At 41.0% G+C, this 22,474-nt stretch overlaps 1 long non-coding RNA gene across 1 annotated transcript in view; it reads right to left on the minus strand.

Annotated features, from left to right (window-relative positions):
• The window catches only part of LOC311433663, a 216,064-nt gene that overhangs the window by 12,787 nt on the left and 180,803 nt on the right, over positions 1-22,474 (minus strand). Inside the window, exons 10-12 of the long non-coding RNA XR_014690883.1 lie at positions 6,221-6,370; positions 1,611-5,563; positions 294-378 (exon numbers count right to left, since the gene is read on the minus strand). This is a non-coding gene — a long non-coding RNA (uncharacterized lncRNA). The remainder of the gene's footprint in view (positions 1-293; positions 379-1,610; positions 5,564-6,220; positions 6,371-22,474) is intronic.

A 22,474-nucleotide genomic window follows, 5' to 3' on the forward strand; every position in this document is an offset into this window, starting at 1 on the left:
AACACACAGTCTTTCTGCCAAGTGAGCTCCTTAAGGGTGCAAATTTAAAGTCAAGATTATGGTACTGATACAACTAGGGAGGCACTGTGAGCTCCTCTACATTTGTGGAAACAGGCTACATTGGCATAAACATCCTGGTGATAATACAACTGCATTGTACATAGTCTACATAGTGCTTTCAGTATACTATTTTCAAGCCTATATTTAAAGCAGTACAGAAACTGCATGTAGGCAAACCCTTGGGAATATGTTTTTGCTCTTCAAACAATTGTAATCAGAGGAACAATACTGACCCCATTGCAGTCGGTGGGAGTTTCACTTCACATTGTTTTCAGAGTTTCTTTCAGCTTCTGGAGAAATTTCTGTTAAGTCAACAGGCTCTCATGGTGCAAACAGATTTTCGAGGTTAAAAAAAAAAAAAAGAGAGAGAGAGAGAGAGAAATAAAGAACACCGACTGATCAAAGGCAAATCTATGACTGCATCGCCTACATACACATTAACACCTCATTAACACTACTTGTACCTACAGAAGAAATCAAGCTTGGGAACAGCTCAGGCACAAAGTAAACAAGTCCTAGGTAGAAATCCTGCTTTTTTCTTCCAAGAGTACCAGAAGTAGCAGGTCCTTGATTGCAGAAGCTTTGTTCTTTCAATTTATGAGAACAGAAATGGAAAATTTCACCATTCTGTGACAAAGAGATCCCACATGAGACCTCATAATGATCATGATAAAAACAACAGCAGCAGATCGAAGATAACAGGATTTTTTGTTGTTGTTGTTGCTGTTTTTAACATAGTACCAATTTTACAGTATGGCTAAAATATCAAAATAATTTTTTGAGAAGAACAAAGATCAAAAGCTGGAATTAAAGACACATGAAAGAATAACATAACTTTGCAAATGTTCAGTAGCCCTGAAGGTGAGATAGCATTAAAGATGGGTGATATCTAAAAACCCTTTATTAATAACACTCAGTTCCCAGGGCATTCCTATTTTAACATGATAGCACCTCACCAAAAAGCAGAGCTCCTGATTCCCTCCACCTCCCACCAGCTCAGCCTTCTTTGGAGACCTCTTTAAAACACTGGCCCAGTGGGAAACAAGGTCATTAAAAACACATGGAGGGAGACCATGCCTTGGTGGCTGGGGGAGCTGCAGCCTGGCAGGGCAGTCAGCCAGCCCCATGCTTGCACCTTGCTTGCTGTTTTACTGAGTTCTTCTCTACCTCATCATTAGCAGGCAAAGGGAGAAAATCTTTCTTAGGCCCATGCTGAATTTACACCCATTTCAATTCTCTAAAACCAATTTTGTTAAACCAGATCAGATGTTCTTATGCCGACTTAGCTAAAATCAATTCCTAATTGATTAAAGCCAACTTGAAATAAAATTGTCTAGGCTGTAATAAAGGGTGTCCGTGGCAATTTAACTGACTGGATTTAAAATAACCCCATCAATTAAGCAGCTGCAACTGCTGAGCTTTTCATGGCTGGGTTTGCTTCCTCCTCTGTGCTCAGGAAGCATTAGGTGCAGTGGGGACCTAATCCCTACCCATGTATCCAATTGATGTGCTACTGCAGTAAGGAAATAAGCAACCATAGTGAAGCTCACCATGCAGGGTATCAGGATGGAGATCCCAGGTCTACTCTCAGTTTCCTGGTCAGCCCTGTGCATTCTACAGGCATAATACACTCCTTTCATGCAGGTTAAGAGTGGAGACGGCAAATTCCTGGGGGCAGAAGCCGTCTCGTACCTTGTGCTTGGAGGCTGCTTTCATCAGGGGGATGCACTCTTGTCTGGGCCTCTGAAGTGCTGGCATTAACCAAATATCTGCCTTTTTAAAAGGATAAACACTGTACCTTTCCACCGTGGTCAATTATTTTTTATATAAGCTTGCATGTGTCCATGAGTGTGAGAGAAAATGAATCTGAAGGTTGTTTGTCTCCATTTCAGGCTTCTGTCATGTTCTAAAATCACATGCAGATGGAAGAAAAATAAATAAATCATGGCCATAAACCTGCTGATGGAAGTCAGATGCACTAGCTGGTGTGATTTTGGTTGCTAACTATACATTTGGGGACTTCTGTAGCGAGAGTCTGCAGTGCAGCAGAGCATTAGCACCCACTCGCAGAGTATAGCAGAGGGTCTGGGGAGGTTTGAAATGCTTGGATGTCACCCCAGTCCCTCCTGTATCAGCTGCAGGCCCCCTCAAGCTGGAACCCACACAAGGTTCAGAGTGCTCTCAGTTTTCAGGTGACAGCTCTAATCTGTTTCTAATCTACTCAAAACTTCTGCAGATATTTTGAAGGGTAAGGAAGGCAGCAGAAGGGTTGGGTGCTTGAAGAACTGAACATTTTCTCCCCATGAAAGGAGTACTCCAAAGGTTTTCTGCCTGGCACACTGGTCAGCAATGGGAATGAAGCTGGGTTCACTTTACCACATTTAGGGAGGTGCATCCATATAGGCTAACAGAAGTTAAACAGATCATGTCGCTCAGTCCTCTCTCTGTGTTGCTTATCATTCCTCTGCCAGCCCACAGGGAACTGAAAAATACCCAAACTGCTTAAGTGCTTATTCAGAACAGAAGTGAGCCAAAGCTGGAACTGGTTATGCAAACAATCTTGAACACTGGATTTGCTGGTAAGACAGGATACGCATCCAGGCCACCCAGTCTTTGTTTCTGCAAAACCAAAAATCAGACAGTGATTTTCTCCAAAAGAACCAGAATGTTTCTATGTCTACTTCATTTCCACATTTTGATTCCCTGCTTTACCATACAGCCCACTCAACTTCCCCTCTTCCTGCCAATCACAGCTTCACGCTTCCAACATTTAAATGATTTACATTGCATTAGCCACATAAGAAGGGTTCTCCTTTTTATTACATCCATTTGCAAATCAAAATCTTGTCCTGAAATCCATACAGAACAATGGTAAGGGACTAATGGACAATTAAAAATCTTCTAGTAAATGAAATTTCCTCCCAAAAACAAACAGTTGATTACTTTGATTTTTTTCCATCAGTAACTTCTTTAGCTACTCAATAAATTATTTTTAAATTTCTTTCCTTGAATTCCTTTTTTATGAGAAGTACTCAACTCTGATGAAATTCTGGTGAAAGTGGAATAAGTCACTACTTTCAATACGATCTTGAAGTGAGAAAAATACACTCATATATGTTGATACAAATGTATATGTGTGTGCATGCACTCTTTACACACTGAATTATCCTTATATTAGACATAGATTTGAGTCACACCTTTTGGTTTAGATACAAATTTGAATCTTCTAAAGTTTTAGAGGTGTTTGAATCTAAACTTGTTGCTCAATGCAAAATAAAATATAAATAAATAAATAAAAAGGATCCTATTCAAAATTAAGAATCCATTTAAAGTTCAAACATTTCTCACCAGTAACCTTTCCCTAAGCGGCAATGACATTTGAGCTTTGCAGATGAGACACAGTTGCATGAAAAACATAGAAACATTATGTCTCTACTAAGGTACCATCACAGAATGGCATTCAAATAAGCAACTAGAACTTCTGCCAGCATAAATCACTATATTCCCCCTGAGATTCCTACCCCATGAAAACCAATATACCATGTAAAGGGACACAACAATTTCAAACTCACATTTTTATCCTTCATTGTGAAAGGGAACAATACTAAGTCAATAAAGAAAAATGACAATACATTTGATTCACTTTCTTTAAGCATTTGATGGGATTTTTACTTCTTCCTCTGTGTAATCAATGAACCTCATTTGTGTGGGTTTTTCACACAGTAACAAAGGACTGTGTAACAAGATTGTGTCTAAATTATCAGAAATAGTGGAAAAGAAGTCAGGAATAGGAAGAAAGGAGCTTAGAAACAAGTGCTATATAAGAGATGCTTTTTATTTTGCAGTTGACCACATTCCAAGCTGAATTTTCCCTTTTCTTAACAACCTTAGTATAGATTTCTCCTAGTTGTAGTTCTGACAATTTAACATAATAAATTATGATACTAACGTGCTAGGATACAGGTGTACTTAATAGCCTATTGAAGGCAATTAAATCCTTGTGAAGGCATGCAGAACAAATTCATGAGAAAATTATGAAAACACCACCCTAATAAATAACTTTAATCCACACAAAACTTGAAGTTTAAATTTTGAGTGTGTGGAAGAGTTAGCTGTAAAGCCACAGGCAGGCTGGACAGCCCTACCAACAAAATGTCGTGTAACTGTGTTGCAGTTAAGCTGGACCAGATGATACCTGTCTCCAAACCTTTGAAGGTGGAGCAGTATCTTGTGATTTTGGAGAAAGAGCATGAATACAGTCACTGGAGGCAACATCCTTCATGTGTCCAGCCTGAGGAACAGACATCTCCCCACACACCATTACCCACAGGACAGAAACCCACCTCACAAACCTTCCTCGGGTTGTCCTCTTTAGTTGTAAGGGGTCACCATCAAGGGCTGCACCAAAATTCCTGGTTGCACCATCACCCCAGGGCAAGGATGCCATGGAAAAATGGCACAAAGGCCCTGCCCTTGCACACTGCACCTTGACTTTAATTTTAGTAAATCTGAAGCCCAAATTCTGAGTGCGTGAAGGAGTTAGGCATAAATATATACCCATTTCTTGCAAACGATACATTACTAGCACTCAAGAATGAAGATGACACCTATGCAGTCAACAGCAGAAGTTGTTGCTTTGCCAAAATTAAGCACTTATAGCATAGAGCTTGCTTAATTTAAGCATGGTGACTACCTGTGTCTAGCAACTCTAGCCAGGGCCTGGGCCTGGGTCTCAGGCAGGATGAATTCACAGAATCACAGAATTGTAGGGGTTGGAAGGGGCTTTGAAAGATCATTGGATCCAACCCCCTAATTGCTCCTCACAATCCCGCGCCACAGCACAATGGCAGCCACAATGCCTGCCTTTGCCTCTATAGCACTTGCTTTAAAGGCCAGCCTTCTGCCTTCATCAGTTTGATTTGCAGATTACCACAAAGAACTTTGTAAGTTTGCACTTGAATAATAAATACATAAATAAACTGGCATGAATAACACTCCTGGGAAATCAGCAATGAATTGCCAGGTGTATTTCTTACTCGGGGGGGGAAAAAAAAAAAAAAAAGAGAAAGAGAGAAGATGAATAACTGGGAGAGAATTATGCTCCAAACCTTCCCTGGTCATGGAGTATTGACAGAATAAGAACTGCTGAACTGTGGGCTATTTGGAAATGCATTTGTCAGTCAGTGCACAACCTCCCCTAAGTCTGAGCCTTATATTTGGTTAATGCTATTAGTGCTCAGAAAGACTATTAGGAAACTGACAGATGAAAATGATATCTGAAATTAGTATTTCTGGCTGTTCTTCCCTCCTCTGGGTTATTTCTACAAATCAGATGCTGTGAATTCTTATCTTGTTCCCAAATCGAATAACTCCAGTGAGCAGCACAGGCAGGTTTTGAAAGAGGAATCTCCAGTGGTCTGTGCCTCAGAGCTGTGGTTTATTCTCTCCCTCCTTGACTTTGAGGCAGCTTCATTAACTTGGACTTAGACTCTAGACTCAACTCCTGTTGTGGAGAGAAAAAAAAAAAACGCATGAAAGAAAACCTCAACGTGATCCAGACAGACCTTGAAAAATTAGATCCACAGAAAAAAAGAATACAGTCGGAACTTGCAAAGACATTTTATTTTATTGGCCTTGTAATTTCCTCACTAAACACGCTTTTAGCAGCCTACCCCTCTCAGAATCTTAATCATCTAACGGTCCCTCATAATGGCCCCATTCATGGCTCTGCAGAGCAAAAGCTCTGTGATATCGCAAATACAGGAACTCAGAAGATACAGCATGTTCCCGAGGAAGGGCTGCACACCCACAGATAGTTGGCAGAGGGAACTTGCTACTTGGAGAACATAAAATAATACAAATATGTGGATTTTCTTTCTTTCCTTTTCTCCTTCTTTCTTTCTTACTTCCTTTCTTTTTATTTTTTCTGAAGCAAGGAAGAAGAGATGCTGTGGCTGATCTGTGTGTAAAGAAAAAAAAGCACTCTGATATACAGTTCTGAATAAAGCTGAATATTATAGGCTCTCCATCTCTCTCCTCCACCATTTCCGACTGTTCATTGACTACTATAAATTAATATGACGTGATATATTGTATGGGCTGGAGACATTTTATGAGCTTTTGAAATCTTTTCCAACAGGAAATGTGAGGCATCACTTACTGTTCAGGCTTTTTTGGTTTTGTTTGTTTGGAAATGAACCGTAGGCTGAAAATCTTTCAGCTGGATCAGAACAAAGAATAATGAGTTGGTCAGCATCCTTGAGAACTGCACATTTTCAGTGATCCAAGTACATACTTCTGCAGATCTTTTCTATGATAACAGAAAAAAAAAGAAAATACCATTGCATCAAGAGGTAAGTAACTGCAAAGTTTTCACAAGCTACTAGCCCTGAGATTCTGTTCCCCCTGAAGCCCCCAGTGATTTATGCTTTCTAGGTACTCTTTGCAACCATTTATTTTTTTCTTAAATTCACACTCCGACTTTATCTAAACAAAAATGGAGGGGGGGGGGGGGGGAGAGAAAGAGGATATTTTTCCAAACAGAAGCTATAACATATGCAAAATACAGCCCAGAAAATTAGGTTTCTTCACTTATATTAAAAAACCCTTTCAGAAAAACCTGTAACTACTGCAATAAACAATATTAGAGTTTAATTTAAAAAATAAATAAATCACAGTTCAGAGGAAATATCAACTCCTTGGTAGGACAGTTTAATTAATACATTTGATATTCTAATAGTCCCAGTGATTTCAGGATCTGTTGTCCCCAGTCTACTTGTTTAATATTGACCCAGAGCATCTGCATAATTTTATGAAGCTCTACTGGTTTTTATTCCAGCAGGAAGCAGTGTGCTCCCTCCAGACCTATTGGGTAGCCAAACACCATAATCTGTATTCCTAGCTACAGTGGAAAAACTAGAGTAGTCCCCAGAAAATTGTAAGAATTATGTGGAAAAAATGGCAAAAGCAAACAAACAAACAAACAAAACACTTTTATCTAGGACCCCCACAAGATAAAGTTTACCTTCGGTTCACATCCAACCAGCCTAGAACTTGCTGTTGAATAAGAACCCTATTGTATCTAGCATGTGCAGGTGTGGTCCAGATCAATTTCCGTATTAGAAATATCCAAATTAAAAGGGGGGATGGGGATGGGGCAACAAGAACTATTGCAACTATTGTATAAGATACAGAGAGTACTACATACCTAAAGATTTATGGATGCATCCACACTTGAAACTATAATGTAAGGCAAGAACTTAACCAAAATGGTTTTGTGGACAGGGCTTCTTTCCAGAGTCCTGCTTTTAACTACCAGAGAGGCCACCACTGTGGCTATCTGGCAGCCTGTGCATGAGCCTCATTAGGAATCACCTTTGTGTTGGTTGTGCTCCAGGAAACTCATCATACAGGCATGTAAAGACCCACCACAACACTGGTACCTTGTAAGAAGAACAAAGGAGCCTAGGAGAAAGAAAGAGTTTATTTCTGCCCTGTGAAAAATGTCTCCTCCAGAAGAGAGCAAGCAGAGAGCTGTATGCATGCCAGACTACCCAACCACACCTGTCCTAGACTGATACGGCAGCATCACTCTCCACATTTCATGAATAATAAATGCTCATGTTAAAGGAGGGGATGGCAAGAGAGGATAGGTTGAAGGAAAGCATAAGTTAAACAGCAAGAAATGCATCTAATACTTGCATTTACCAACTGAAGCCCAGAGTTTTGCATCACTAGGCAGAAGGAACAAATTGACCTCTTCACAGAAGTGGAGCACTGAAGATGTTTAATGAATTGCTTCAGAAACAGAATCAGTTCTACACCGAACACAGGTATCGCAGGGAGGAAAGAAAAAAAAAAGAAAAAAAAAAAAAAAGGACACATAAAAGCACTGTGCAAACTGCTGACAGCACTCGCTATGTGAGAGACAATCAAGGTACTTAACGTTTTAAAACACATGCTTGGCATAATAACCAGCGCTGCAGAATCCTCATCCAGACACTGAATGAAGAGGAGCATCGCTACACTAGGATTATAAAAGATATCCTTTAAGCCTCTTGCATAAATGCATGTGTTCTGAGCTGGAGAAATGTTAACTTATATCCTTCATGCACCTAGGGGCTGTTTTCTACCTCAGAAGCTGAGGGGAGCAGAAGGGGGCATCATGCTATTGATTTTCTACCAACATGTTTAACCTTCCACTGCTGCTGTCAGCACTTCCAGTGTTAATGCCAACAGCAAGTGAACTACCTGCTGGTGTGCAGAGGGATTTTTTCAGCTGTAAGATTTGGGAAATCAGAGGTCCCTCTCTCAGACCTGGGTTAATTAATGACCATACCTGAAAGGGTGTGGATGAAGGAGAAAAAGGGGAAGGGTGTCTGCAAGTTCAGACAGAGTTTCCTACGCAACTCACAAGCAGCCACTCTGTAATTTCACTGTGCCTTTGGTTCTGAGTCACACAGTAACACTCAGCAACTGGAATATACACAGTTCTTCTAATGAATATTTCCTTTAACAAGTGCTGTGCTGTAACACAGCAGCAGTGCTCAGGCTGTGGGTGGTGGGGAAGCAGCCACTGTCCAGCTTCCAGGCCCTACAGGGGCTGCTGGAGCTGAGACAGGCATTTTGCAAGAGTCAGTAGCTGGAAAGGCTGGTAACAGCTTGTGTAGCCCTGCATTTCTAGGTCACTAGGGCAGGTTCAGAAGCACAGAGAAGTCAGCTTCATCTCTCCAGCAGTCACCTGGTGCCCACACAAAGTGAGGCAGTTGCTTCAGTCCCATTCCTCCCGAGCAGTTGCTTGTGCTCGCTGCGAACCCACACTGGCTCCTTGATCCCAGGCTCCTCAGAAAAGCCCAGCAGCAAACCGACGTATAACTTGAACTGCTCCCTGACGCCTGTGAAACCTGATTTATATCAGACAGCTGATGTGTCATCCTCACAGTAAATTACAATTGTCTTGAACTTTTGACCAACTTACCTCCACTCTGTCTACTAATGTAGCTCCGCCGAGTATAATTCACACGCTTCCCACTGTTGCAGCTGCTGTCTATAAAGGGAACCTCAGCAAGCAGGAAAACAAAGTCTCTCCTTGTCCCATACATACACAAGACCCGCACACGCACGATTCCCAGCAAAGGAGAGCAATATTCAGTCCCAAAGCAACTGCAGGGCTGCCCTGCAGTACCATGCAGACAGGCAAGGGCTGAGCACTTCCAGTAGCACCGGAGGTGCCCCAGCACCCTGCCCCAACATCCTGCTACAGTAATTGCTCCCCTCTAACGAGGCAGCAGGTACCAAGCCTTAGTACAACAGAGCTATGACGGAGTTTCCTAAAATGCACTCGATACGATTTTTGTTGTTGTTATTACCTCCTCCAACACAGTTTGGGCTTGCAATATTAAGACAGCTTGGGTTTACATACAGAGGGAATACAAATAGCTTTCCTGCAAAATAAGTGGTGAAAACACACCATTCGCCGGTGCTGTGTGGCTTGCTGGATTTATAGTCTCCCATTTGGGATGAACTGCACAATTCTCTTGCGGCATTGCCATTATGAATAATGTGGCCACTCTAAACTCACACTAATAAAACCTGAATGTATCACCACATTGTTCGGCGCTATGTATAGGAGAGACCCATCCATTAGCGAGGCGGGCACTGAAAACTCTTTGTGACAGGAGCAGCGCAGGGACAGCTTCACAGCAGCTATTCAGAGCCACTTTACAACTTCCTGAGCACAGCCGAAGCTGGGCTGTGTGCCAGCACTTTGGGAAATGGTTGGCAGAGAAGGCTCAGGCCACTGATTTGTAGATCACATGAATCCCCAGGCAAAGGAAAAGGGGTAGTGAGAGTACCTGTTAGAGGGTACTTCTAGCATGCTCACAGCCCACCTTTACCATTGGTTTCAGCCCACTCATGCCTTTTACAAGTCCCCTGGCAAAACCGGGTTACTAAGATTTGCAATCTGGACAACCATGCCATTTCTTTAGCTACGGTTTTGCTATTAGTGACCACCGTAGCCTTCATGGACCATCAGAAATGTTCAAACCTGAGTGTGGTAGGCAGCCACGCCAATAACAGCAGGACAACCCAGGGGTTCCTAAAGCACCATGCTCTGAAGAAAGTTCCTCCAGCTCCTGCAGCTGCTAACGTGGTGGGGCAGGAGTAGAAGCACAGCAGATTTTCTGCTGCCACTAGCCTAGTTACTGCAGCCAAGCATATGACTACAGAAAGCACATCTGTCTACTCAGAGCAGAGGCAAAACCAAAAGCAATGAATATCTATCAGCAATACTATCTTCTTCCAAGCCAAAAGCCTCCAGACTTCACTAATGGCTCGCACGTGCTGCTTCCTGCGTGCCCCATGACCAGGCTGGCTGGTCTCCATTTGTCCTGCTTCAAGAAACTTTAATTTTATGAATGCTTTAACCCTGGAGAGCTACCCAGGAATGTACTCACACCATGTGTTACATTTCTTCTGCATGAAGATCCTAACAAATATCTTGCAGAGTTCAACTGCCTTCCTTTACAGAAAGGCACATTTTTGCTTCTGGATTGCCCTTTCCTCCAAGCAGCAGTATTTAGCCATGCAAAACAGTCCTGAAAATTCACCCGACTGCTGTGGCACAAAGACAGCCCTGACAAGAAAGTTTAAATTGAACATTTTTCAGTGGATGACAAATCTTGGCCTGCCTGAAGCCTCTGAAAGCCCAAAATGCAATGCAAATTAAAGTTCAAGGAGCCTAGAAGGAAACTATTTTAGCTTTAGGCTTTCAACCAAGAAAAAAAAAGTTTAAAATTTTATTTAAAATAGCAGTTCAATCATTTACTTTCCCAATATTAATGAACGCCTTCTGTATGTTTCCCCAGATAAGGCTGTGATTCACGTCGCAGGCATACCCCAGAAACTCAAAAGGTCAGAAAGATGGCAACAAAGAGTTTTGTTAATATTACCTAGAATCCACTCTGTTCCTTCAGCTATTTTAGTATCAGTAAATAATTCTTTACGTTTTCTGACCTAAGCAGTTCCGTTTGAGAAGTTTCCCAGCCTGGATGTTTCTAAAATGTTACCAAATGATTAAACACAAATCCTCAAATGAAGAGAGCAGGTTTTATTAAATATCCCAGAGCAGTGCTGTCTGCCCACACTTATGCCCATGTCTGGCTGCTGGCTGATAAACGCCTTGGCTTTAAGATATTACTTATTAGCATGCCTGTATATTTCCACCTCACACAGCCACCCAAGGGTGATTGCTATCTGTTAATTGAATTCCGTGCCAGCAACTGTGTCTTTGTGTGCCTGCCATTATAATTTCGAGGATTGTGACTTCATTTCCTATTTACAAGTTGCAGTGATAAAAAAGTATTTATTTATATATAAGTAAATACAACATTTTTGTAGCTATTTGGGGGGTGGAAATCACATGTGAAATGCACAGGTGTCTCTGTTCTTTTGCATTCCTTTTTCTTTTGCGTTTTAAAGGCATTCTGATTCTCACCTGAAACAGACCGTGTGTGGGGAAGTGAAGGGAGAAGGGGGTAGAGAAACAAAGAGAGATGCTTACATTCAGAGCAGAGCAAGCTGAGGCTGTAGAAGTACTTAGGTCCTCACTTTCCCAGCACTGGACTCCATGTTGCAGGCTTATTGGAGTAACGATTTACACATAAACTGCACTTTATTCAAGCATTTCAGAGCCGTTTACCGTCACTGCCTTCATAACAATGTTTTATGGAATACTTCTGCCATTATTCTAGATGAGAAAATGCGATGTGGACATTGATTGAGTCTCCCAAGACCACACTGTGAGACTGGGGTAGGACTAGGTGAGAGAACCAGCCAACGACACTGGACCCCACCGGTGCTTGAATGAAGCCTGACATGTCTGACCCTCAGGCCTGCATCTTGGCGGCAAGAACCCATGCCTCAGCTAACTTGTGATGGCTGCCAGAAGAAAGCTGAAGCTTTTGAAAAGACATTAGACCTTCTGAATGGCAAGCACAGGAAACTCCTGAACCACCAACCACAGTTGGCTGCTGTTGCGGGGAAAGCTTGTCTATAATCCCTTTCATAAATGCACGGGGATTCACTTTATAATACCTCCTGGCTTTCTTGCCCCCGTTATGTCTGCAGGAAAGTTGTTCAAGAAGCTCAGTCCTTGAAGATCAAAAGCTGATTTCTCTATTAAGACCCACAACAAGCAGTCTGTAAGGAAGTAGATGTTAAAGAGCTTGGAGGGGGTTGTGGCCACCACAGACTAAGGGTCTATGGAAATGCAGGGTGATCTCTTTTATCCAGCCAATTAATATTTCACAAAAAAAAAAAAAAAAAAAAAAAAAAAAAAAAAAAAAAAAAAAAAAAAGCAGTCAAGCCTACAGTCAAGCAAGCCCTTGTTACAGTGTCCTGTATGGAAATGGATTTCTTCCTACCCAGGTTATGCTTCTGAGCATGCATGCTGTGAGTGCTCATGATGCCAAATGGCTGCAGTGGCAGCATCCAAGTACTGAAATGAATCAGAGCCTCCCTACCTGGATGTCAGGCACTCACAAAACAGTATTACCTGGAGCCTGTCTACATGAGAATCTCCTTCATCACTGATTTGATTTACCTTTTTCCATAGCCAGAATGTGCTGATCTACAAGTGAATTAACATAAGCACCCCAGGAAGTTATAAAGTGTTTTGTGAACTGGAAATAAAAGGTTCAGGATCAGATTCATTTTAACAGCCTGGGAAACCTTTATTCAAATGATATTACTGTAGTCCAACCAGTCCCCAGTTTAAGAACACTTCTTGTCTTTAGTCTGGCTTTTATTAAAAAGCTGGATGCATATTGCTATAAATTAGCTCAAGAAAAAAATCTTTGCTTGAATTCTTTATATTCATCACTGATTCAGCTAACACTAAAAAATTGGCTTCAGCTACCCTCCCTTTGTCTTACAAATCCTCTATAAATTGTATTATTTAGAAAATGAGATACAGTTACTGTTTTCAGGGAAAAAAAATACTTCCAAGGACAAATTGTTTGCAATATAATAGATGGACGCAAGAATGTCATTTATTATTGAGATCACTCGACCTAATCTGTAAATTTATTTTGGCTGTTTAGAATTTAGGCAAACTTTATCCACTCGAACTATTTTATTTATTTTTTTCAGATTGTGTGTCACCCTCACAATAATATTGTCCTGAATTTAAGTTCCTGGATTTTGCTTTCTTAAAATATAGGAAAGCATTGTCTGTGCAAAAGGACCCTTAAAAAACATTCTTCTAATAAACCTTCCCATAATCCAGTTGGACGATGTCAGAATTAACAGGGTTGAAACATTTCAGGATGATTCTGCAGGTGATTTGATAATATTTAAAACCTGAATATTAAAAATAAATATGTTCTGAAACCAAAGGAAAACCGCGGGTCCACAGTGAAACAACCAGCAGTGAGAATTACCTTCTTCAGAGTCTGAATTGCTTACATTTTTTTCTGTCAAAAATATCATCACAAACACAATGTTCCTATAAAACATTTCAATTCTGACAAAGCAGCATTTCCTGGTGGAAGATATTCTGGTCAAAAACCTTTCAACAAAATGTACTTCAGACTCAGGCTTTGATTATATGAGAACACAGTGCTCTTTCAAATGTCTCAAATGCAAAATTAGTCCTGCTCTGTGCATAGCTCAGGACTGAGAGGTAAATTAATGCAGGGTGTTCTCTTGCTGCAAGCTCTTGCTATTGGGATGGGAAAATCAGACACATGCTCGCTAAGCCAGGTCAGTTGCTTAGGTGACCAAATCCAGGGAAGAGTTCTCATCTGAGAAACATTGTGAATTTGGCCTTGGTCTCATCCCAAGGGTTGGCCGGAGACTGGGGCCTTGGCCAGAGGCACAGTCATGCACCCATCGCGGCTGAGGGCTCTTGGGAGACAAACGAAATCTGCTTAATTAAGGCCATGTTATAAGGCACACGTATATAACTGAGGACTGATTGTACCTTTAGATTGTACCTTAACTTGGATGTTCCGTAAATCTTAGTCCTTGGCTCTGCAATGTTAATATTTTTTGAATCTGTAATTTTTGTTGTGTAATTGTATATAGTACATAATTACTCATAATTCATTACTGCACATGCAGTACTGCAGACAATGTTTAGACATTAAATCTCAGCTCAGTGATTGAATGGAGGGTACAGTAAAAATAAATATCCATGTATTTCATAAATATTTGCATAATGAGCTATTTAAATGCAAGAGATTCTAACATATGTAAACAATTGGAAATACTGTATGTGTGTAATTCTAAAGTGGATGCAAAAAATATACACAACTCCTTCTAAAATCATATGATTTAGGAGAGAAACATAGCAATTTTTTTTTAAGGTTTTATGTATTCCAGCACTACAGACTGTAAATACCCATTGTATTAAAAACATGTTGCTCAGTACAATTAGTGAGTAAATTGTATGACTCAGACCCTTGGGTGACAAAGACAGGGGGATAAATGGGCATTAGTTACTGTCCAGTTACGGTGAAATCTTTTTGCAGTCTGCAGACTGAAGACATCCAAATGGCTACTGAACAAAGTCAGCACAATCAATCCTCATTCAAAAAATACCAGAGGAAATAAGTTTTCTGTAGTTACAATGCTCCCACAGAACCACATTGCAGAACTTCTGCAAAACTTCCTCCCAACTCAACGTGCAGCAGTGCATGCAATGGGAACTGAGAGGCAAGCTCTGCCAGAAAACACCCCTTGCTTCTTGTGGTCTTAATGCAATCTGAGGTTTGTGGACCTGTGCATCAAATGCCACCTTAGACTCTACAACTCAGTCCACAGATTAAATGGTTCAGTTTGGTTTCTGCAGAGGAAATGTAATGGTAGAGGATGAAGGGACCAATGAGACTTTCAAAGTGAAAGCTTTTCTTTGTGTTAATAACCAGCCTGAGCTAGCTGTCAAGGAGAGAAACAATGAGTATTGTACTTAGCTAGGCTGCCTACTGACTAATTACTGCCTTTGCAGAAAGCAGCTTCTGTGCTAAGGACCAAAGCAGTCAGACCATATCCACTGTCCCACCTCTGAGCTCACAACAGATTAGAGAAAATGAGCAGTGGACTGCTGCTCCCATCTCCCTCCAACTCCATGACTCAGGCGTATCAGACGGACACTGCTAACAGGATGCATCCCACCTCCCTTGGAGCACTCCACATTTCCATGCTGGAGGGTTAGGGTTGGGAACAGGGTTCTGCAATGACCAAAGGGTGTTTAACTCCCCCCAGGGCCTTTATCTGTTCTCCCAGTAGGGTCCTAGCTGACAGGGCACAAGTGGTGAAAACCAAGGTGGCCCAGGAGGAGGAGCACCCCAGCAGCACCCAGCACCCCCAGGAGGTGAACAGGAGGCTGGCATGGCCAGGAGGAGATGGACAAGGGTCTTCTGTCTTTGGTGGGACTTGATCACTTTAGAGCATGTGTTGTTGCCTCATCCTCCCCAAATCATCTATGTGACAGGCCTATATCAGAACAGTTGCCAGCAGCTTCCTGGCCAAATCATCCCGAGACCTCAGGGTGACAGGGACATCTCAGCAGCATCCCATTTCCCAGGTGACAACCTGCTGCCTCTGTCACGCTTCAGCCCACAGAAAGACTGCCTGTATCCTAAACAATGCCTCTTGTATCAACCCAGGCCCTGGATCTTTGTGCATGTCAAACTTCTGGCACCTGAGCAGTTAATAAATGTTTGAGTCACTGGGGAGCTAATTTAAGATAGCCCACAATAACTGGGTGTAGCAAATAATTGGCAGACTGAAGAAATGGAAGATAATATGAGATGCCTTTGGCTGGGTGTGGGTGTTTATGTGAAGCATAGGGAGCAGTGTTTGACTCACAGGCTAAGTTAGTTAGGCCAGATTTAAGGCAATGGAAACTTCAGTATGAATTTTGGGGAGGGAAGAAATTAATGTCATTCTCTTCTATGGGCATTTAGTTTCAATATTAAACTCAAACAGATTTTCATTAGTAACGCTCCCAGTCATCAGACAGCTCTGAATTTTTAAAGCCTCCCTTCCGAACTCCTACACTACATTTTAGACGTGTTGTGTCCAATTCATGACAAGCCCTGCATCAATTTTTTTTTTTTCTGCCCAGGCATTTCACATGGTTGGAGGCAAAAAAGGAGTCCTCTGAAATGCCACACAGGAGAAAGCCATTTGGGTTGTGGGGGAGAGTCACTCAGTGTGCAAACCACAATCACAGTCATATTTCATGTACCTTCCAACAATCAACCCACAAAGCTAACACCACTCAGAAATGCTTTTAAGAGGTTTCCTACTCACCTGTAATAAAGATAACATTTACACTGCTGCTCCTTGTTGAGCAGCTGTTCTTAAAACCAAGTGTTCTTGACTAACCTGTTTCCAAAAGAAGCTTGAGAAGTAAAAAAAAATATGCCTTCTGAAGATAGAGGAAAAAGGTCAGTCAATTAGTATTCCACCCATTTCTCAAAGTCTCATAACATAAAATACTGTTATTTAAAAATAATATTATTAAAATAATGTTTAATTAATACAGGGTAGTTTTGCACAGAAAGAAATCTCTCTTTCATTTTCTCCACCCAAAAGTGATGGTTCTGAAATTAATTTGTTCGGGTAGTGGAAAGCATCTCCAGATCTTCAGCACAGACAAATGTGTGGGGAGACAAATGTGCACTTTTGACAAAACCTATGTAACAAAAACCTCTCTCTATATTAGACACTTTTCCAGCCTTCTCTCTCACTGTCCTTACTTGTATGTCTAGTATCTGCTTCAGCCCAATGTTCTTCTAAGAATAAGAGGTTAAAGTGGACCTAGCTCATGTCTAAACATCTGGATGTGCTATGGGATGCAAATGTCCTGAGAAAGGGCAGTTGGAGCTGGACACCTAAATCCATCATACATTGCATAGGCTATCTTAAAATTCTGGATAAACAGTCTGCATTATCCCATAGCCTTCTTCCAAAGTGCTACTCCCCAGAAATACATTTGAGAAATTAAGCATGAGACCATTACTTCCCAGTGCTCTCTCCAGAAGTGAAGGGCAGAGGAGGAAGTGAGGACTTCAGCACAGGACCCATGGTGTAGGGATGGCGTACATCCACAGCCAGCATGGGCATAGGCAGACCTCCCTTGTAGCTGCATTCATGCAAGCACCATGCAGCCACTCAGACGTGCTCATGTCTCCCTCCCAGCAGACTTTCTGCTTTCATTACTAGACAATTACACTGGACAATTTCTTCTGAACAGAGGCACCTCCTGCTCCCAGACCTGCCTCTGCCTGCTGCCTCTCCCAGCCTGCCAGGGACCTAAGCCATAGCCCCTTCCTGGTGCCAAGTGCCAGGCATTGCCTTTCAGGCTCTGGCTGGGCAGAGGCAAGTAGCAAGTGGTGCAGGAAGCAGGGAGCAGCAGCTGCACCACCACAAACTAACAGAAATAAGCAGGGCTTCTGTCAAAGGTCCTCTGTGCAGCTGCATGCTTTACATACCTTGGGACAGCTGTGCTTAAGACCAATGCTAGTCTTTAATTGCAAATTGCTTTAAGCAGCTGTTTAAAAAGCAATCCACCTATCTTGACCTCCTCTTGCCATCTCAAGCAGGACTTTGGAAATTGTTAAACAAAGGCCATCTCCAAATGGAGCAATGTTCATCTCCACAGGATGAACGTGGCAAAAGGTCCGAGTTTTGGGGGGTGGGCTTCAAACATGCATGCACCCTGATATTTCTGAGAGCAAGGATAAAATAGACTAAAAGGAATCAGAAATAGAGATTTCTTGTTCAGCATGGACAGACAATCCATTTGTGGAAACTGAAGAAGGAAAGGTTGTGCATTTTGAAAAGCAGACAGTCTGGATCTGCACCAACAGCTCTTTATAATCCAGTGGTGGAAGGTCTAATTGAGGCTGTACAATTACCTCCTCTCTATATAAAATGAAATGTGCACTCCGTCAGTGGTTATAATTGGTGGAAAAAAACAAACAAACAAAAAAAAAATGGGGAGAAGGGTTGAAATACACTGCAGGATCAATTTTAGTTCTAATGGTTTTAACATTTCATCTATACGTTTAACTGGCTGAAGCGGATGGAAATAAAAATTATGTTAGCAACTGTGTCATGGGATGAGGCTTTGCTTTTGATTAAAAAAATAAAGGGAAACAACCATCACCGTTTTATAGATATCGTAATTTGTTCCACATACATTTTTTCAATAGTGAGATGTACTAAAATATTTAACTGGTAAATAAAAATGCCTATAAACTTCTAAAGACATCTTCAGAGCACCTGGACCAAGACTGAAGAATGTCCTTGCATTCTATGTCGTCTTGTAATATTTAACATAAGACTATATAAAAAGATATGCACATGCATAGAGTATCACATGCAACTATCACTTTACGCATCACTTCCACATAACAAAATATACTGAGTACTGATTTTTCAAACCTTATTATGCATTGGCCTCTTTCTGTTTCTTTTTCTTTTCTTTTTTTTTTTTTTTTTTTTTTTTTTAAACGATATCAACAATTATTTGCCTCTACATCTCTACACCAAGTTTACTTTGCTGATGTTACTAGCACACAGTGCAAACTGAAATCACAAACTGAGACACAAGTTCAAGCTCAGATACCAGTCCCAGATTTCCCCACTTTGGAGCAGTTTGGAGTTCATGTTTAAAGTACCAGAAACATAAAGCCTAATTAACACATTTTTTCATTATAAAATATGGAATATATGCACTAAGCTGGAGGCAAAAGACCATCAGCTATTACATGATATCACATAATTTGATCTCTTAAACCTCAGACATCAGTAATATTACTGATGCAAGTAACTAAATGAAACAAAAAATCTGACATGCAACATGTCTAGGGGCCTTGGTTCAATTTTAAATGTCTGAACCTTGGGTAAGAATCCAGACTTTTCCAATGAAGTTTTTACCCAGTGGATGTTTATTTTTCTCTAGTGTAATTTGATGCTGCTGTTGGTTTTGGCATTAATACATTAAAAGTTAAATTTATGTCAGCACCAACAGATCAACTATCAGCTGTTGCTATTAACTTTGACATCAAAATCATTAAGAAATTGCCATCATGTAAATTAATTATCAGAATTGTATTGGCATGAATGCATAATGATATTACTCATGCAAATAATTAAAGAAAATGCACAGTGAAAAACACATTAGAATAATGGCACAAAATGTCATTATTCTGGCTTCTTGACAACAAGGCACTATTAGTTTTCAGCACAGTGAACTTTAAGGTTAACAGAAAGAGACAGGGAAGTCCAGTGCAGAGCTAAAACTGCTCTTATTTGTGCCTGTATTTATTCAGCATACGACACCGTAGGAATGAAAACCAACATTTTTAAACTCATCGGAGAAAGCTTTTAACATCACTCTGGGAAAAATTAAAAAAAGGAACAAGAGAGCAGCAAAATGACTTATAGTGCTGTTGTCCAAAGATATATGTTCTTTTGTTGTTGCCAATTTCAAGTCTCAAAGGACCTCCAGCACAGAAAGGTTGCTGTTATTAAAATGCTGGGATCTTTCTGAGCACAGGAGAGTAATAATTAACCTGAAAGTATTTAGGTTATCTCCTTCCACCCCCTACCCAAAAGGTAATTATTACTGATCAGTGCGCAGGGAGAGAGAGCCGTGATTATGGTGCATGTGTGCGGTCTCTTAATTTAATGTGCAATGGGCTGAGGCAGCTTTTTCGTCAACAGCGAAAGACTGTCCACTCCAATAGAACAAACATTACTAACGAGTCCGTAGTGCATGCCAGCTTACTCACCAGCTGGACACATTTCTCTTAAATGTCTCTCCCCATTCCCTCCCAGGCCAACAGAAGAGGTGTTTCTCAGTCATGGTTTTCTACTTGAACCAGAAATTATACTATAGAAGTAATGCAAAAAGGCAGTCATTTAGAGGGGTCTTGCCTTCCAGCTCCCATCTCTACTAGGCTAAGGAAACCCCATGCTTCCTCCAAATCAGGAGTTTACATCCTACAAACAAAATTTGACGTTTTAAAAGTTAAAGCATGGAGGAAAGAGCCTTATGTGTCTTCCTGTAGAAAGCAACTCCTAAGGCCACTCAAAAGAAATGGAATATCTCCATGGTAAAGCAGAGGGCTGGGAAACAGAACATCTATTTCCTTGGCCCCATCCTTGTTATTCTGCATAATTTCAGGCAAGTCACTTAAATGGCTTGCTTTAAATTCTCTGCTGTTGCCAAAGTGAGAACAACAGTGCCCACCACAGAGAAGTGGCAAATACACTGCAATAAAAAAAAATAAATAATAATAATAATTATAAAAAAAATCCATAAATTACAACTAGCAAAACTACCTAGGCACACACAAATATCCTACATGCTTCTGAAAAAAAAAAATAAATAAATCTGTAAAAGATCCATTTCTGATCTAACGCCCAAATTCTGCCGCTGAGCCGCCAGCACAGGCTCCTGCATGTCTGAGGAGTCACTTCTAAACCTCAGTTCGGACCCTCCTTGTCACGGCACTTTCTAGTCTTGACAGAATGAACCTCGGCACAGAAACGGGATGTACAGGCAGGCAAGCTAAGCCTCAGTGGTGTCCAAAGGTCCGGTTACTGTTTAGATCTCCTGGCAGTTCAGAGCTTATTTTCTACAGTTTGCCAGGGGGGGTGGGGAAATGCACAGAGCAAACTGTTTTAGGGCAGTCAAGGTCTCTGGCAACAATTTAGATCGTAATTATTATCAGGGCAGTGGTAACTGTAATTTAAAAAAAAAAAAAAAAAAAAAAAGGCTTGAAAGCTATTTCTGGCTTTCTTTAAACTTTGTAACATGCCTCAGGGATGGCTAACTTTTCAGGTTTGCTGTGACTTTTTATGGTAAAATGCAGACATTTTACTTGGAACAGTTTATTTAATGATGCCCTGAGCCTCTTACTTCTGTTTAACAATCCACGCTTTGCTTCTAATCCATCAACAGATAGGTCAAACTTGTACCCATAATTTAAAGTTATGTTAATAAGATCTATGACATGTCTTGCAACATTTTATTGATAATATGTAATATATTATAAGTATCATGAGCGTCCCGAGCTGCTGTCACTCAGGGATTGTGCACATAAGGTATTACATCTCAAAAGCATGCCGCTGCAGTGAAAAAAGGACTTTAAATAAATAGGCTGGCACAATTCTGCCTTCAAAGGGACAGTCTATAAATTCACAAACAAGATTTACAGTGTAATTCAAGCCTGAATCAACACAGGACATACACTGTGTAACTGAGAAGGGGCACACCACGTGGTAGGGTGTTTATCGTGTGGGCAATATTGTAATGCAGAGGTTGTTTTGCAGGTACATCTTTTCCTTTTCTAATTACACTGATTGCCACCTCCCATTTACAATCACATACCTTCACTGAGTTTAACTGCAGTAATTGCTGCATGATAAATTTATATAAGGAAAATATTGAACGTCTGTTTAGTGCCTTATAATGTAATTTAGCGGCTGGGAAAAAAAAATAAAATGGAAACTACAGCATCATGTGACTTGATCAGCTCTGCATGGAACATGGCAAAGAAGCCTATACACTACATTCACAAGATCTCTGAGGTACAGTAGCTGCATCTGGGCTAGAAGAACATCTGTAAATACACATGCTAACGTGTAGTTTACGGCCACATCTACTTATGTTAGTTTACTAAATTCTGCAGATAATATTTTTGGCTTCTCAGCTGATTGTCAATGGTATAAAACTAATTCCTAGGAAAGGGCAGATAGTGTGTTACTTTGGGAGCAATAAAGCCCTGAAGTGATAGTCCCTGTGACATCACCCAAAGATGTAATTTGCTCCAGGAGCTGCTGCTTCTCCACCCAAAAATTCAGCAACACAATCTACTAGGAATAAAATTGTGTTTTGTTTTGTTTTTTTCCTATTAAAGAAAAAAATAGTTAAAATTACAACTAATACAGGATATCATTACCCACTTAATTCCAAACATCACTGTAGCTTTATAGGGGGTTAGGACCCAGAGCAATGTAGTGCCAGCTGGGAAAACAAGCACAGAATGAGCCCCCTCCACTGAGTTAAGCTGTGTCTGTGTTTCAGCACCCGCATGTGTTGTTGTTACATGACGGGCAGAAGTCCTGGCTCAAGTTACCCACCCTCAGAGCTGTCCCTGACTTTCAGAGGTCAAGATCATGTTACCTGTCATCTTCTACACGAGCAAAGGAAACGTGTTCTCTCCGGCTGCTTTCATCTCTGCCTACAGAGTGGTTGCTTGACAAGTAAGGCTGTATTAAGGATATGATCTGCTAACCAAAGACATGGCAAAATCAAATGTTACACTCCACAAGCTGAACTGGAGTTGCAGCTAATCAATCCTGTTCAAAACCAGAACAGAACCACACG

This window comes from Aythya ferina (assembly GCF_964211825.1).
Source record: "Aythya ferina genome assembly, chromosome: 3".
In the NCBI taxonomy this organism is placed as follows: domain Eukaryota; kingdom Metazoa; phylum Chordata; class Aves; order Anseriformes; family Anatidae; genus Aythya; species Aythya ferina.